The sequence below is a fragment of the Bactrocera oleae genome, chromosome 3 (genome assembly GCF_042242935.1).
Source record: "Bactrocera oleae isolate idBacOlea1 chromosome 3, idBacOlea1, whole genome shotgun sequence".
Classification (NCBI taxonomy): Eukaryota; Metazoa; Arthropoda; class Insecta; order Diptera; family Tephritidae; genus Bactrocera; species Bactrocera oleae.
In genome coordinates this window covers 5378161-5397507 of record NC_091537.1, presented here as the reverse complement: position 1 = coordinate 5397507, position 19347 = coordinate 5378161, and positions in this window count along the sequence as shown.

Here is a 19347-nt window from a genome sequence, read left to right as displayed (position 1 = left end):
CTGGTTGCTTGTCATTTCAGAAGTGCCATTGCAGAAAAAGTGCTGTTGAAGCGGCAGAGCAAAATTATTGGTAGTTGTTGTACCCAGTGCTTGCTTTTTTTAAGGTTGTAATAGAATTGTGATTTGGTTTCATAAACTAAATAATGAGAGAAGAGTTCTGAAGCTTTGACCATTAGGTGGTGGTTAACTATCTATAGCTTTATTTAAAACAAACCCTCGAAACCACCTAAACATGGCAATTTCAACCTGTGAGTCCAAGATTTAACATTTTAAAGTGGTTATCTTAACAGTCGGTAAAGACTAGTGCCAAACTGAGCATAAAGTTTCATATGACATGAAAGAAAGGTATCACAATTTAGAATGATAGTTGTATTTAAACATTTTTGTACGTTTCCCTACTATCTAACATCTCGATTACAGTCGACGGATAGTTGGTTTCTACATCGATAGCAGAACATTTATTAAATACTTAAATGTGTAGGATGAACATTTTGAATTTTTTTTCAACATCTCTCACAATCCACCTATCAGTTTCTGAGGACACAGTCGAAACTGCTAGGTTTACACAACTGATTGCATTAAAAAAGTGTTTATCGTTTTCTGCTAGCTTCAGTTCAAATAGTACTTCTGTAACGTTAACTAAAAATGTTTCACTCCTTGGTAACCCAGTCGCTTCGGCGTCAAGTTGAACTTGATTTAGCAATCGCAACTAAACTGTATCTAAATCTTGCAGGATTCCTCATCGGAAATATTATTATGAAGCAATTAGTAAGGTTTTTCTGTCTAGTGTTCCAAAAGTTCAGTTCGAAAAGTACACTAACTAAAAATACACTTCCGCCAGTGAAAACAGATCTGGTTAGGATTACTATGATTTCATTCGACAACTAAGTTTCTTTATGACTTCTCAACTGGTTCATAAAAAATTGTTTGTGCATTATGTAAAGTGGCCTTTTTATAGCTTCTTTTCTTAACCAGCTATTTATGTGGCAGCTAAAATTTGGTAGTATCCAAAAGCCTTTCGATTAGGCTTAGTGCCCTCAAGGTTGCATTTCATAAATAAGAACAGGCTTCGCTGGTATCCGACGCTCGCTGACTATACAGAAAACTTACGACTCGAATATGCGTTGGGTATATAAGCTGCGTTTTTTTTTATTTCGCTATTGTAGTTGTTGTTGCCGTAATTTTCGCTCTTCAGTTGCGCCTTGACAAGCGATAACAATTGCATTGCCATAACCTATCAAAGTGTGCAACTAAGACGATAACAACAACAACAACACAAACATGCAATAAAGTGTTGCAAAGGGAACGCATAAACGTGCCACAAGTGCGTCATACAGCACAAATTGTCATATAACTTGAGTAATTTTTCTTCTCTCCGTTCGGCGTGCCCCTCACTGAACATCACGCAGCACAACACACAAACACAGTCACAGCGACTGTTGGTGCTAACTCTGTACATATGTGTTTGTGTGTGGTAAGTGGTGACTTTGTGACTTGTTGAACGCTTGCGCGACAGTCACAACGTCTGATAAGATCAGCGATTTAGCGCCGCCATAACAAGCGCGACATTGCGGCACGGCCACGTTTCGTTATACACTTGCAACTGTATATGAATGTGTGTGTGTTGCGCGTCTGCTTGGCGCATTGCCTCATACGCGTGTGGCAGGCAGCTACTCAATTGCAGCGGTAATCTTTAATTAAAATTAAATGCGCCCATCAGCAGCACAAATCAGTATCAATGTTGATGGCGCTGACGTTGCCAATGTTGCTGCTGTTGCTGACGATGAAGAGATGATGTGTTTGTTTTACCACTATAGAGTTGTTGTTATTGTTGTTGAAGCTTTTGTTATTGTTATTGTTAGAGTTTTTGTTGTGGTTGTTGTTGTTGCTGCTGTTATTTGTTGCGCTTGTCGGCGCACCATTAATGGTGTTGCTAATATTGGCGTTGATGACCGGTTGGTAAACACCGCATCGCACCACATGGCATCGCTTTATCAGCCACACTTGCGCTGTAAGTATTGGGCAATTTCCTCAAGTTTGTGTCGCGGTCGCTTAATGAGTATGAATGAGGCAATCATAAGCTATAAGTATGCACATTTATTTAGCGTTTTGTTGTGCTTGCAAATCACCACAAATTAACCACGTGATCTCATGCGCCGCACAACGGTCCAAACAGCCGCAAAATGCAACAACTCAACACACACATACACACATAAACCTGAATATACAAGTCTTGATTGAGTCATCTTTGTTAAACTGCTTAACAGTCACCTTCTCAACGCTTGCCACTTGCTCTTTGGCTTGACAAGTGAACTAACCGCTTTGCGCAGCACATGCGCCGCAGCTCCTCAAAGCGCGGCTGTTTGCCTGCCTGCCTACCTGTCAGTTTGAAGAGTTTTTTACGCTCGCTCACTGTTAGAATTAGCAAATTAATTTGATTCAATTCAATTAACGCTACTCACGCGACTAAGAAACGACTGACACACTGCGGTGATGTCCTCCACAGCCTCGCCTACTCCTACCACCGCCACTTACTACTAATTTTTGTTGTTGCTATTAACTTGTTGTTGGCGTTTGTTTGTTGCATGACTTTGCTATTTTTGTTGCCGTTCACCTTTTTGGTCGTTGCTGTTTTTTTTATTGTTGTGCTACGTCAACCATAACCGCCACACCTTCTCAGTTAGACGCTGCGCGAAAAATGTGAATGTAAATTGTTTGTAAGAATCGGAACCAGAAACATGTTTGCAAATTGCAGTGACACTTTTGGTGCTGCCTTAATCACCTGGCTCTCGCCGTGGGTATTAGCTAGAATTGACTTATGGTGGTTCATTTGCATGTTGAGTCTGTGCGTGGCAAGCACAAGCTGTCAAACCATCGAAAAAGGTGTTCTCTTGAAATGATTGCGTAACAATCTGACGCTTAAGTAGCAGAAGCAGCTGATTTAGTTTCAAGTTTTAAATCTAAGACAGCTTATTGCATAAGTTTATCTTACAAGAAATCGAAACTTTGTAAGTTGTTTAATTTTATGCCATGCAAAAGCTGTATCCAGGTATGAAAGAAGAAGAAGAATGAAGAAGTTGTTACAAAAGTTTAAAATTTTGATATGTTTGGCAACTCTGAATGATCCATTCCCAAAACAGTCAAATCTCTGTGGTCAAAGACACATTGTTTGTTCACAAGTTTTCAACCAAGATAGATGACAATAGTACTGGAGCTCGTGATCGTTCGACTCCGATTGCTCGTGTAGTCCATAATAATTTTAGCTAAGAAATGTGCCTGAACTAAGGGTGCTACAGAGACTCGTGGAGTTGGTTATCTGAACCGACTTAGGTTGGCGAAAATCCCTTGCTGAACCCTCTCCGAGGGTGCCGACTGGTAATAGATTCCACAGTATCACGAAGTAGGCATGGACGGCCTGGTTAAAGTTCACCCCGTTGCAGTTGGTTCTTATCTGGGTGTTCGTTGCACTGCCCGTACCGAGGATCAACCTGGCTGGGGACCCTTAAATTGCCCAGTCTCGAACGGAGTTTACAGATACCTGGCGTCCTCTATAACAAGATAGCCTTACTTGCGGTACGGGCGCTATGAAAGATTTAGATTTAAAGGGGTTTCGGACTCCTGTAAAAAAGCCGGAAAAGTTCGAAAACAGCCAGCATGAAGACAGAAGGGAAGCTACTACTAGTAGTAGTTTTATGGAAGATGACCCAGCGAAAGCAGGGTGCAGCTGCAACCGCCAACCAATGAGGAATTTACAAAGGAGCTCCGAGAATCCAGCTGTATTGCCTAACATTTAGCTGGAAGCGCCGTCAGTGGCAGCTAAGAGACAGTGATCAGCTGAAGAGGCTAAGCTGGCAGCCAAGAAACCGAAGACTAAGGGCGTGACGCCTGCAAAATCAGTGTTAGTATAGTCATAGTATAGTCAAACCCATTAACCTATAAGGACCTATAAATCTATTTCTACGTTAATTCTTGGAAATGATTATAATTCTTCTAACCAGCCTCAGCTAAGCGCCGAAACAAGAGCATGTTTCTAAGTAATAAATTAGATCGTATAACTGATTCCACGTGGAGCCTAATAATTGATCTTTAAACGCTGCTAACTCGAAGCAATCATTTGCTACTCACACTCTATTGCCTACAGAAAATATATATGTACATATGTTTGTGCAATAATTTGCGCAATTAATCAGCCATCAGTTAATCTGACATCAACGAAAAAATAAATCAAGATTTAAGGCGCCGACGGAAAGGAAAACAGACATGTCTACAGATATAACATACATATGTGCGCAATATGTATATAAACACCCAAAATTGGTAGTAAACGTAAAATAAATAGATTGCCTCGTGTCATTGCCACTGTAGCTACCATATGTTGGCGAAACTGCCAGCCACCCATCAGCCACCATATATATTCGTGCTCATGTAGGTATGAGCTACGAACAGCTGTACGATGTGGCGCCGATAAGGAGAAATATTATGAATGTGGGTCTGGAGGAATGTATATATATATATATACATACATACATATGTAGACGAATTGGCATTCAATTTTGCAGCGTCATGCATGTCAGCGGCAACCTCAACAACCTGGGGCGCAATCAATGACAACAACAAACGCCCAGATGAAAAGACATATTTACAAATCTCAAGCGGTTAACAACCGAAAAAACGGCGCAACCAGTAACAATCACAATCACAGATGACAAAGTCCAGCTAATGCTAAAGCCGTCGTTGAACAGTTACTCAACCACGTTTTGGGGACCCTTTTCGATAGTAATATGAAACTGAATTAAATTTTAGAAAATAATTTCAGTATTCTAGTTTGTTGTACAAAACTGGAATGAATCCAGATTCTATCCGATCAAGAGAAGTTTTTCGGAGATATAATTCTCGTAGCAGAGCTGCTCCGCAATTTCCTGGGTTGGACTTGGACCTCAATAGTCAGTAAGAGTTCAACTAGATAATTAGACTTTCAGTATTTATCATCCCTTACGCAGCTTTCGTCAGCTGGATAGCTCCTGGTTCCTTGTATAGTAAATTTTCTCTATATATCAAACCAGAATATGCCAACCAGGAGCTACTCTCGCACTGGCTAGTGCCAGATTCTTACATATGCTCTCTTTGAACGAACCTTTAGTTCGATGGAGTTGATGAGTTGATTAGTGGTCAGTTATTTATCGTAACTTAGGATTTTTTTAATTATCTGAGACTTTGCATTCAGCTTCATATTCAGGTGGGTTGTGCTTTTTGATTTGTTTTTTTTTTTCGGAATTGGCGATTTAATTTTACCTCAGTTTATAAAGTAAAAGGGTACATGTTAAGTATAAGGATAGAAAAGATTTTGTCATTGAAATTATTAATTTCAAAACCAGAAATTACAATTTTTGAATCGTAATTCAAAAAATTCTGAATATGTAGAAAAAACAAATTGCAAAAGTTGAAACACGGTTTTTACAGCCACTTTTATTATGTAGCTGTTTGAAAAAAGCTCTGAAGCAGGAAAGTTTATACTAAGCTTTATCATTCTTTACTAACCGATTACAGTTAGAACTCAACCATTTACAATTTTTTAATTAAGCTTTTCGAAAAAAGCTTTGGAGCATAAAAGCTCTTAAAAAGCTTAGTGAATTTAATCGATTAACGTGATTTTTTATGTAATCCTCAGCAGGTTTATGATAAATAAATTATGTAATTTTATTCAGTAACTAAATAGCCAACCTTGATTTATTTTAATCTTAAAATACTGTAGAAGCTTTGTGGAAGCTTTTCAGGTTCTATAATCCGTGTGTACTCTTTAAAGGTTTCGCATTTTCTAAAACTTAAAAATTTGAATTTTTCAACAGAAAACTGTTTTGATAACCTCCTCTCTTTTACGAATTTCAATATAATATATTCATGAGCTCCTACAGTAGGTGTATAGCCGACAGATAATACTCGTATGAATATTTTAATTTTCGTCTATTTTTAAATTTCACATTTAAATCTGTTTATTTTGAATTCATGTGGTTGTTGTTATTGTTGCTATTTGATTGCAAAACACAAATGATGCAATTTCAGTCGCTGATTGCACCGTTTGATATGAACTTAATTAATGTTGCGGACGATTGACCGGCCAGAAGGCTGGATGTGCACCGCTCGCAGTACTCATATATTTATACATTGTGTGTGTGTGTATGTGTGAGTGAGTACAGTTCCAGTGAGTTGCCTGCCCGACAGGCGAGTTGTTTATTTGATTGCCTGTCCGGCCGACCGACTCGCCCACTCGCCGAACGTGCCTTAAGCGACTGGGTCAGCGCCACTTATAGGACAGCGCTGTTGGTTAGTCAATCAAAACAGTTATAAATAAATAATTTACAAACAACAAATGTTTGAGTGGAAACAGATGAGGTGCAGTCAGCTTATAGACAACTAAATATGGGCAATTTTTTATGCAAATACATACGTACATACATGTGTGTGCGGAACCAGTAAGCGGCACACTTGGCAATTTGTTTTTGCATATTAGTAATGCATACGAGCATACAAGTACACTTGTATATGTGTACGTATGTGTGTTTGTAGGTCTCGTGCTCATTTGTGCGACCTGAAGTGTGACTAGTGTTGTTTAACTAATTGCTGCCAATTTAATGGTTGTATTTATCAAAATGATCAACCGAAAACATTTATTGAAATTGATTTATTTAGTTTAAATGTTGTTGTTAATTTTATGTCTATTTTTTTTTAAATTTATTTTTTTAACTTTACTATGAGTAATGTTGGGCGTATTTTCGCCACTGGCAGACAACATGGATACGTTTAGCCAAAGTGTTGGCTGTGTGGGTTTTACATATGAAGAAAATAATAATCAAATAAAAAATAGATTTTTTACACATCAGATTTATGTCTGAATCTGACCATGGCTACGTTAAGTGTGGCTTATATATAAATCGGATAATTCATTCACTACCATTTTGCATATTTTGTTAAGAATGCCTCAATTTGTTTAGATTATCTTTAGAAGCGCTCAATTATACTGTACTTCGGCCGTATGCATTTTGATCTTGAAATGGAGAAAAGATAACTCTGTTTCCTCATAAAAATACGAACGGGCTATTTCTCGAAAATAAAATCATGCAAAATTATCTTATGTTTACGTCGGGTTCATAGTGAAACCGCCTTTACCACAACAGGCCAGCTAAAGAACCATTTCTAACATTTGACTTTTCTTGACTTTGACTCACTCGGAATGGATTTATACAACAGCCAAGCTGTGACTTATCAGAAGAACCAGAAGGTTCCTTGTAAAGAATGAACCCTGTAACAGGTTTTCTAAAACATATTGTTATTGTATTTCCTTAGCCTTGGTCTGTTTTAGCTTAATTTCTAACCCTTTGATTAAATGCGAAGTTCAGGTTTTTCTCTTCCCGGTATTATAAACTGACTGAGACTAGCATAATCATTGAATTATTAATTTTTCCATTAGGAGAAAAAACGGAAATCGTCAGAGGTTAGGGTGGTTATTTTGTAAGGGTTTGTTGTTATATTGGGAACACTTTTAAATGCTACGGACCGATTAAAACAGTACATATACTGGTTAGACATAGTACTGAATATTTGTAAGAGTAAAAATTTCATATGGGAACAGTTTCGATATTTGGGAACAGTTTGAAAGATTTGTTACAGGGCAGTATTTTATTCGAAATAAAATACTTTTAACTTTTTATTTAAATAAAGGCGAGAAATATATAACATTACGTTTACAACAACAACATTTTTTGCCATTGTTATGAACATTTATACAATTATACATTTATACATTTGACTAACTGCTGGCGACAGCGATTAACGCAAACTGCACTGTCAAGGCTAATGTCAAAGGAACTGTAGAATTATATATGTATGCCTACATGAATGCATGTGTGTGTCAACAGTCTTCATTGTTCAATACACGCATTCAGAGTGCAAGCAAAAAAAATTGTTGTAACAGCAAGACGCCAGGCGCCTACTCAGCATAGTCAAAATGCCAAGTTGGCGTTCAAGCTTGCCACCTCATTACCTGAAGCAACGAACATTAAGTGTGGCATGCAACAAAGCGCACACGGCAAATAAATGCATACACATACCTTTTACGCTCCTGACATGGCGTAAAAGTCACAGAAGGACAGACAAAGTTGGGTGCTTGAGCAAAATTGAAAAAATAAATAAAAAATTATAAAATAGCAAAAGGCGCGAGAGTTGCATTGTTTGCACAAACACCGAAGAGCCATTCGTTAGCTGTGAACGCCACAACGGACCACAGCAATTGGCCACGGCTGCCACTGGACGCGGCGCAAATGATAAACAATGAGGCGCGCACAGTTTGCAGGAGCGCTTGGCTGCCGTGCCGCTTCAACCCATACATACCAACAACCACAAGCGTGGGTACCATAACCGGCAGGCAGTAAGCACACGAACGACCACAGCTGGCCAAAAGGGATTGTGTAAATTATGTTGCGCGCTGATAAGTATCGCAACGCGTTAAGCGGCTACCCACATACCCAATCGATGCGCCTGCACTAACCATGGGAGGCATACGCGGATAAAGTGACAGCATAGCTGAGGAGACGCGCTTAACGTATAAGCCGCGCGTAGTTAAAAAGGCACGACAAAGCTGGTGAGTAAGATGGTGTATATGGAGCGCGACACACGATTGGGCCCACTGACGCCACCACCAAATACCATTGCGCGTTCTCTTTCAGAGTTTCGGAGCGCGCCAGTTGGCGGCGCGGCGTAGGTGGACGCAAAAATAAAGCATAACAATATCACATGAAACGAATATACAATGCTAGCTTGAGAAGGCAGGAAAGCGGCGCATGCAAACGACGCGCAAACACACAGGAATACACAAACGTTTGGCCAAAGCAATCTGCGTGTTGCACGCGTAAAATGTGGCATGTTGGCGCGCACTGGTGTGTGGCGTACAATTAGTGGCGCTAGGTGAGCCGGCCGGTGGCCAGCGGCCAAGCGCTTTGGAGCCACTATATATTCTCGGTAGGGTGGTTTGCCGCGTACGACAGTGTGGGTTGCACACCAGCTGGTCTAAAATCACCTTCACTTTGGCGCAGTTTGTTGGCGCTTAAATGAAATTGATGGCACTTGTTCAGTTGCCGTGCGCTGTCTGTATGTATGTATGTGTGCAGTTATGCGCCCTTTTTGTGTGGTGCCTGCATTTCTTTGTTGTACATTGCGCTGGGTGTCAGCAGGCGCTTGCGTCGCACTGATTGTTAAATGTGGCGCCGTGTGGCATTTAGTGACGCCGCTATAGCGCGCTGATTACTCTTGCAATTTTTTTCACTTATTGCCATTGTGCTTATTGTTTTTGTTATTGCTTATGCTATAAGAGTGTTGATGGCGCTATTGGCATTGCAATTACTTAGCGCGTACCGATTTGTGTACATACGTAATTGACGGTGGGCCCTGACGCATTGAGTAATTGCCATTGAAGTTGATGAACCTTTGTAGTTCAAGGCATAGTTGAACATGTGGTATTTGTTCCTTTACACCTTTGCGTTCTTTCAATTAAGTTAATTATTAAAAAAACATTTAAATTATTAAAATATGAAGTGTGGTTTTTAGTAGGGGAACGCGTGTTTGTAGTAAAGTCTTAGGCCGGAAACATAGTTGAGCCGATAAGGTATGAAAAGAAAATATGGATAACAACTTGGGTCTGTTCATGTCTTCGTCTTTAAAGCATGCCTCCACTGAAATTGGTAATAAATAGTAACAGGATCTGTGGTTTAACTAGAAGGAGACGCACAAATTACTGTTGTTGCTTCTTGATATGTATACATAGTACAATTTTAGGTTAAAGTAAATTCTAAAATTTTGCGAGCTTACTTTCTCTGAAACCTAAGCAAAGTCGAAATTTTTTTTTGTTAATCCCTACTTATCAAGAGCTGCGATTTCGCTATTTTCCCGGAGTAGTTGATCTATACAGCACTATATAGCAGATTTATCAGCTCTGTACTTGTTCGCATATTACCGTAACTAAAACCCATTATAAGTTTTCTAAAGCTATCAAAAAATATTTCATAACTATTTCAATCCAGATACCTGCGATTTGACTTGTTACCATGGTATCTCTCGCGAACAGTAGCGCTCGCCGTGACTGTTAGGCAAAATAAGTATTCTGAAGCTATCAAAAAAGATCTTTCGATCCAATTATCATCGAGTTGATCTCTAATCATGGTAACTTTCACGAAAATTAAGGCTTATGCAACCTACTGACTTATGTTTTTACAAGAGTCAGGTTGCTAAAGAACCTTAGTGTAGTTCATAGACTTTATTTTCAGCTACATTTTCCTTGCTAAAGTTAGAATAGTTCAACGAACCCTGCTCTAATAAATGCATGAGTATAAAACAAAGAACTCTCTGCGTGAGACCTCAACATCATCTCATCATTTTACCAGCTCTCAAAGATCATTCTCTAGCATCGTTTCTAGTTTAATTAGCTGATTTATAAATACCATACTTGTATATATCCAAACGGAGTAAATATTGTAAAGGTTTTCAGTTATTGATCGCATCCAACTTGTTGGTTAAGTTTAAGAAGTAGCGTGTTTAATCGACATGACGTTAGTTTGCAGTGCAAAATCAAGAGATCCTTCTCTGACAACAATTCAAATGCAGGTCTATAGGTTATTGTACCGCTGTATCCACTTTTAAACGGAATGATGAGAAACTTTAGTGCTTTGAAAATGTGCGAGAACTCATATCAGCTGAAAAAAGAAATGTGGCTATTACCAGATGCTAGCTGAGAGGGGTTGAAAGTGTGATTAAGGTCGAGATAGAACCAAAAAAAAAAAATGATTGTGGTTAAGGAACATTTGCAATTAGAGTGAGAGAGAGTGCTTTTGAGAGTCATAGGTAGAAAGAGGCATTTAACGATAGTATACAGAGCTTAGGGGCTATTAAAGGAAGTTTGTGAGAAAAACTACAGAGTACTAAGGTAACTGTAAATACCAAAAAAAAAACAGTAAAAAGTCTGAAAGTATGACTGCGAGTGTTGTAGTTTTCAATGTGGAATTTAAATGATACAATTTATTTATATTTAATTTTTATTATAAACCGATTGCACTTTTAATGAGTTTAATTTTTATTTGAAATTCCACTTTGCCCACAATTTTCAAATGTCTTTTTTGCTTTCGAAATTCTTTCGAACGCCAAATTGCTTTTCAATTTACTATACCGTTATTTCTGATTTTCAAGCACCACAATTACGCTAATAAAATGGCAAACACCCACTATTATTAAATTATATACGAAATAAATCTCAGAAAGACGCTAAACACAAAGGCACAACAACAATTCGTCAGTCTAAATAGAAAACAAAGATCTAAATCAAATTAAGAATTACCAAAATATTTCCAAAGTGCCGCAGACGTGAGGGCGTTTAGATCAAAACTTATAACAAAACAAACGCAGAGCCAAATTAAGTAGACGATTGCACTCGCACTCGTTTTTTTCTTCGCACAATTCGTTAAGGTAAACGCCATTCGCTGACGTCGGTGACTTTGCTCCAATTAAAGTAATTCTTTTTTCTACTTCAAATTTTGCGAAATAAGTCACGGCAACGGCGTTGGAATGCCATCAACCGATGAGTTGAACGATTTCGAAATGTTATGGCAGCGCAGTGCAAAAAAGTGGAGGTGGCGGCGATTGCGCTGTCATGCTAAATCATCAGCGAAGCTAAGCACGAACGGCGCAGACGAACATTAACTGCACTTACCGATAACCGACAGTCGTAAATGACGTCGATTTTCGAGTTGAAAACATAAACAAAAACACATAATTAGCATTTCAAAACGGGTAATATAAGAAAAAATATGCATTCTGTTGGGTTTTTCGGCAGGCAGGTTTCAGCCCGCCACGAAATATGCTAAAACAACGAAAACGACAACATTAACGAAAGTGAAGTACCTGAAATATTTGTTAAGCATTAGCGCAATAAAAAAAAAACGGATTTTACTTTTTTTGCGCCGGTTTTTGAACGCCGCCGACGCCGCCTTCGAAAGTTGCCGCTGGCAAGTCTTCTTTCTTTACCTTTCAATCTTTGCATGTAGAAGAAATGTGCAGTTATGAGGCTTTTAAGCGTTCTTCATGCGTGAGAGAATTCTTTCGGTATTGTTTTGACGTGTGTTGGCAGATTTTTGATAGCTGTCTACTGACAACGGTCATTCGTCACACATGCGTTCGGTCGGGCGAATGTAAAGCGTGTGAGCTGCGGAACCCACGCCACCAGCAAACCGTCTTTGCTTTTTCTTCATTCCCGAAATTTGTTTTTGTGTTATGCCATTACGTTCAATATGAGCTTATTATCGTTGCATTTTTATGACTAATTTTCTCATAATTTAGCTACTGTGCGGCGGTTGTCAGATTTATAATTTTTTCACTGCCGAATAAATATTAATATTTTTTTACTCCAATGATGAGTAAATTACCTCTCGACGAGTTTTTTCTTTGTTTGATGTTTACAAAATACAATCTGCTTACTTTTTAAGAATTTGAGATCACTGTATGGATATAATAGTCTACCGATTCGGCATGGTTAGTGTAGACTCTTTTACGTATTTAGACACATTATGTCTTTGCATGAGATCTTCTGAGTTTTGTATAAATATCGCTTCCAAAGATACTCAAGTTCAAGTTCACCCTGCCTTTTACCAATACCTTAACTCTGTTACGAGATCAATCACTGCTATGGCGAGGTCTGTGTGTGTTCTAACAAAAATTTTCTAAATTCGGCAGATATACAGTGACAGTTTTTTTTTTTGCCTCGAACTGAAGCATAGCTAGATCTAGAGAAAGCAACCCTGTTTAATTATCTGGTATGATGTTGTCAAAAGCTGAATCGTAGCTTGAAACCGATCTGACGTCCTTTCTTTTTAATTAAAATATTACCAGTTTTATTCTCGAGATAAGCGCAAGCGCAAGCTTTCGGTTTCGTGTTTAACTTAGAGATCAGCTAAGAGCTATTCCTACAAGTTTTATGTCAATATTTGTAATACTTTTCAGGTCTTAAATCCCTTCGTCGTCCATTAATTTTGGAATAATTATAATGGTCGAAGTCTCTTCCACTAAACTTCGGTCTTAAAATTTTGTGTAGTCTATTAGACTTCTTCTACATAATTCTCAGATTTTTGCACACGTAGATATTAACAAAGCTTTCACGCTGCCTTACATTGTCTACTAACTCTGATTTGTCTTATCCTTAGTTAGATGGTAGGAGTAGTTTTCAAGCTCTTGGAAATTTTTACTATTGAACCTCAATGACAATCCTGGACTTCGATAAACTTGCTACATCTATCATTCCTATCATCCGTTATAAAGTTAACAAACTCAGCTGATAACTTAGTAATATCGAGTTTCTTCGGTCCGGTATCACCGATTCAACACACTTGCCGAATCATTGCCGACGGCGTCACCATAATTATTCTCTTTGACTGATAGACCGATAACCATTCAATATTGATTACTTTGACCAACAAAAATCATTGTTCTTAGCAGTTTTCTTCGGTATATACATTCTTCTTCGAAAAGAGAACCGACGATAACGGAGTTAAGATTGCAAAAACAAGGAGAACATGGACTAGGCAGAACCTACATCTTGTAATCTTTTTTTGTGCCAGAAACGTATTTTTAAAAACAAACATTCTTCCAAGTGGCTCATTCGAAAAAGAAGAGGCCACTTTACCGGAGTTATTGTTTATAATCTTATATATCTTTAGAACATTCGAAGCCACCAATCGCTTCATCTACTATCAATTCTTCGCCAAATTAAGTATTCAACGACGCCTCTGCTATTTCACACACGAACGCTGTTGTTTCTCAGAAGCCGATAGCATCGCCTTTCCAAGTACTGCCACCCACTCGAGTCGCCATTTTTTTTCACATCGCTAATTATTACAACACATTTGCCACATTTCCCACAGTCAATACGCGCATTTGTTGCAATTTTTAAGGAAATGCAAACGCAAAATGTGAAGTGCGACAGGCAGGCCGCCAGCCAGCCAGCTACCCAGCCAACCAGTCAAGCCATGCAGCGCCTTTGCGTCGCATGGAAATTATTAGCTGATGATTGGCGCCTTCAATGCGAAATGCAAACGCAATGCAACGCTGCTGCCGCGACTGCCAACCAACGAGCGAGCGACCGGCCCATATGTTTAAAATTCAGCAATCGCGCCGCTAAACAGCGTACGCATCGCACATGCATATACACGCGCGTCGCAACGGTGATGCACTGGTGCATGCGTGCAATCGGTGCGCTTGCAGGCGCGTCACACGAACACGAATGCGCGCGAGCGCTCGTATAAGCAAATATAAATTATACGCAAACATTGTAAATTAGCACGTAATTGCGTATAATTTACAACATTTCGATTGTTACAAACGCACGAGCTCACGAGTGCGGCGGCAATGGCGGGATGGGAGTGCGAATTTTCCACGCTGACGCTTGTGTTGCTGTTGTTGTTATTAATATTGGCGCTGTATGGTGTTGATTTGGTTGTCTCTCATATTCATTTGCTGAACGCGCAAAACGACATGCAGCAACAACAACAACACCATCAACGTTTGCGCGTCTACATGTTATTGCCATTGAGGCTGCGAGCACACACACACTCACACACATGCGCGCACGTATATACAATATAATATGTGTGTGTGCGCGCTTGTACTCATTTGTAAGTAATTGATTGCTGGAATTTAAATTGACACATAGGTGGCGCATGCGTGACGCATTTGCCCTTGTTCCCGGCGACGATGGAGCAGGCGTGCCAGGGTGGCGGCAAACGCAACAACAACAACACAACCAACGCCAATTCTAGTAATTGTTGACTCCTCAATTGCTGCTTGTCCTACACTTTGTTGTTGCTATTGCTTGTGCGTACGTGTCGCTTGATTCGCGTTGCATGTAATGACATTTGGCGCCAATTTAATGCATTACAATAACATTTAATATGACATTTAAGTGACATTAAGAATATTTTATTGATATGTTGGGCAGTTTGTTGCTACAACAACCAACATTTAACGGCAATGCAGCAAGAAGCACATGTATACATTGTCGACAACCTGCAAACTGCGCGTTGTGAATTGCAATAGCAACAACAGTAATAGTACTTTGTTGCATTTTATAGCTCACTTTCCCCGATTGCACTTGCGTGCGAGCCGACCGAGGCAGTTGTGAATGAGTTGGGTTTCTTGTATGATTGTATGCATAAAAGTATATAGTTAGGCGTATATTTTTAACGACGAAAAGGTATTGTCAATGTTGAGCTTTAATTCGAACTTAACCTTACTTTGACATTTGTTGATTTTCTGTGTGGACCACTGACGAATATTAGTTCGGGCGCTTGGTTCAGCATATCGCATCTTCCGTAACATAAGCATATTCATTGCCTCTAATCATTTAAGTTTCAAATACCATTTCGGAAAAGCTTATCGTTTTTTGTTCAAAGTTTGCACGTTCTGCTCTTCACTGATCTGAGATCGTATTAGATACCGTGCTATTGCAGCGCAAATGTATAGAAATGACTTCTACCAAATACACAAAAAATATATAATTAAGATATAAATTAAGAACTATTTCTTAATATCGATTTCTACCAAAATTATGGTTTTGAAATTGAAAATATTCAATTATTTTTGCCTTGCAATCTGAAAAATTTTGGCGATATTAAACCCAACGCAAAATCTTTTAAAATCCCGCACTCTCCGATTTTATGATCATAAGAATATAATTGGAACGATAAAGCTGACGGATTCTTTACGGATAGAGTATTTTTTTAATGAAACTAAGGCAAACACAAAGCTGTGCATATGGTTGAAAGCATTATGAGTGTATTCGAACCCAGAGTAATGAAATGAGAACAAACATCTCTTAAATAGCTTAAGACAAAACGTTTTCTGACTTAACGAACCAACTACCGCATACTGTTCCTTTTGAGAGTTTTCTTCGAAAATATGACTCTTAGACTACTCCTTTTTAGAACTTGTTTCAAAAATAATATTCCAAGACTTGTGATCCCGAAGAAAAAAGTAGAGAAATAGTACTAGTCCCTCGTCAAATATTCAGATTAATTTCGAATATATAAAAACGATATCTCCCAGTCGATTATATAAAGCTATCGAATTCCTTGAAAATAATCTATATCACTATATGATAAAATCGACCTTTTTCTGGGTATTGATCTAACCCAATACCGTTCCGTTTTTCAAAGTTAGCCTCCGAAGTTCGAGATTAAGCTTATTGAAAATATTAATGTCATTAGTAGAGTGTGAGTTCCTAGAAAGTAGAAACATGGACATCATCCACATTTTTTTTCTTATTTCAGTGGTGTATAACATTTTTCGTTTATATAACAGGTGGTTTTGGAGATCAAACTAGAATCTTCGTAAAAAATTGTAAATGCTGGCCTGACTTTGAAATCTTAAAACATCAATTTATCGAAAAATGCAAAAAAAAAACCAAGAAAAAACGCTAACTTCGGTTGCACCGAAGCTATAATGCCCTTTACAAATATAAAAATTTTCTATACAAGAACCTTGATTTGGATCGGTCGTCGGTCAAAAAGACGTGTAAAAAATTTCAGATCGGATTATTTTACAAGCTACGTGACAAATATATAAAAAATTTTAAAAACATCAAAGCTGATTTCAAAAAATACACTATGGGGTTTATCCATGAGTATGTAATCTCTGTTAAAACCCGTATAAACTGTAATAAACCGTTATGAATAGCCGTGAGCCAACATATCCACTCCATTCATGCACTTCCTGCCAATACAAACCGTTTTTTTTTTACCGTTATATAAATAACTACAACTGGTTTGCAAACTTCTCTTGCCAAAATTTTATTTCCCATAACCTTCTCAAATTGGCCGAAAATGTCGCGCTGAGTATATTTAAGGAATATGTCATAAAATTGATATCAACTTATGTGATAAGCATATTTTCGTGGCGTCAGTGGAACTTTCGCAAAAAGAAACATTTTCAATTACGGAGCCACACGCCCACTTGTCACTTAATTTATTCTTCGCAATTCGCAACCACCTCGACTGTTTGCATGAGTGTTGGAAAAAAGTGTCAACCGCAAGGCGTAAGCCTTACCTCAAAGAATTAATATTCAAAACAAAAATGCCAAAAAAATGTAAGTAGAATTTTATCTTAATTAACGAAAAATAATAACACATGCCGCCTTTCAGCTGTTTTGATGTCGCTTATCTTCACGCCACACTGCGTAGCTACAAAATGTGCTTTCTTGCATTCTTATTAACTGCTGTATATTTTGACATATGTACATACACATGTATGTATATGTTGTTGTAGCTGTTGTATGTTAAACATCTGTATTTCTAAATGGTTTTGTAGTCAAGTGGCAAGTGTAAAGTTACAATCGTGAAGCACTCGCGGTTGCCTTACGCGCACATATAAAAATACAGTGGACGAGAAAAGTTTTCCTACAAACAAAATACAATATGAGTTTTCGAATTCCGACAAAAACATTAGAGTAGACTTCTTTGAAAATGGTAAAAAGTGGCACGATAATAAGCAATATGGGTTAAATGAGAGGATTATCGCCGAAACAGAGACAAATTTTGGTCAATTTTATTCATAACGAAGAAAAAAACATTAACTTCGGCTTCACCGAAGCTATAAAAGCATTCATAGGTTCAGCTTGGCTTTGATCGCTCAGTTTGTATGGCAGCTATATGCTATAGTGACCCGATCTGAACAATATATTCGGAGATTGTAGGCTTAGCTGATAATCTATGTCAAATATCGTGAGGACATCTTGTCGAATAAAGTGGTTTTTCATACAAGGATATTACTTTGATCGATCGGTTTGTATTACAGCTCATATATGCTATAGTGATCCGAACGTGTGCAAAATCAAAGATCCATATCTCAAAAACTGAGAGCTAATATACACGTGAAATATAGACTGACGAACAGACAGACATATGGACAAGGCTAAATCGACTCCCGCTGATCATTTAGATATGCATACTTTTCTTCCGGTCTGCGATTCTTGTCTGAATACTTTTTTACTTCTATATCAGAACACACACACTTCACCTTATTTGTGCACATTTTTACTATAATTTTTTTTTATGGCTTAGTAGCCGCTTGTAAGTTGGTGGGAAGGTGTGTTTTAAGCGCAAATATTAGCCCCCAAGAACATCTGTGTGTGTAATAATACTTAAACGCTTATTGTTTTGACTGGTTTTTACAATTACTCTTCATACCTCTGTTGACTCTACCAAATACTTAACTTCTTGGTTTTTACTACAAATAATTACACAACAGGTGAAATAAACTATAGTAAACAATGAAAAATAACATAATAATAATATTCTCATAAGCATTATGTGACAAAGCGTTTAATAAAAATGAGTATAGAGTGCTAACTCCGACTCAATTATGGTTGAAATAACTTTTGTTTAAAAAAAAAGGAAAATAATAGTCAATATATTCTTCAGAATAGTAGTTGAGTACAAATATGTAGTTTTGCGCGAATTCTTTCATTATTTCTTTAATATATATCATAATATGCGGTATAAAGTATACCAGATTGGGGATGAAGACTTGTGGAATGCTTCAAACTACGATATGCTGAAAAATCATGTACAATCAATTTTATAAAGGAAAATCATACAGTACTCGATATTTACACTATAAGACCCTCCGGTAGTACGGATGTTCTCATTTTCGATAAATGAGAGAAGGTGTTGACAGATTGCAATCATTATTTAAACGAAAGTTCCATATTTTGATTTCTTGGTTGATGTCTCGGCTAACTATTATAAATTCAAGTAAGCTGAACGCTTAGAAAAGGTCTTTACTTTGGGCGTGCTTTTTATACGACTTTACATTTTTAAAAAATGGTATGATGATTTAATAGAAATGTTATGAACTGGGATGAGATGGGACTAGTATAACCGTTTCTGAGATAAGACATGTCAATATCGTTTTATGTGCGTGGCAGTTGTCCGATTCCTCTCATACACAGTACCAAATTCAATCGTCTCACGCTCCTGATGATTTTAACATCCTTAGTACTAACTATATAAATTAGTTAGGTGAACATATATATGTGCCACAAGTTTTGATCGTATAAATATATAAAATTACTAGCTATAGTAGAAGTAAAAAAAAATCTTGTTTTCGATTATTTTAATGCTTTCAGTTCTTGGTAAATAATATTTTTATTAAATAAACGTTATTTCTCTTTTATTTCAGGTAAGAACGGTGCTGTTTTTTTTTAGTGGTAAGCTGTAGTATACGAATAAGTGGTAAGTGAATTTTGAGGATATTTTCATTTCA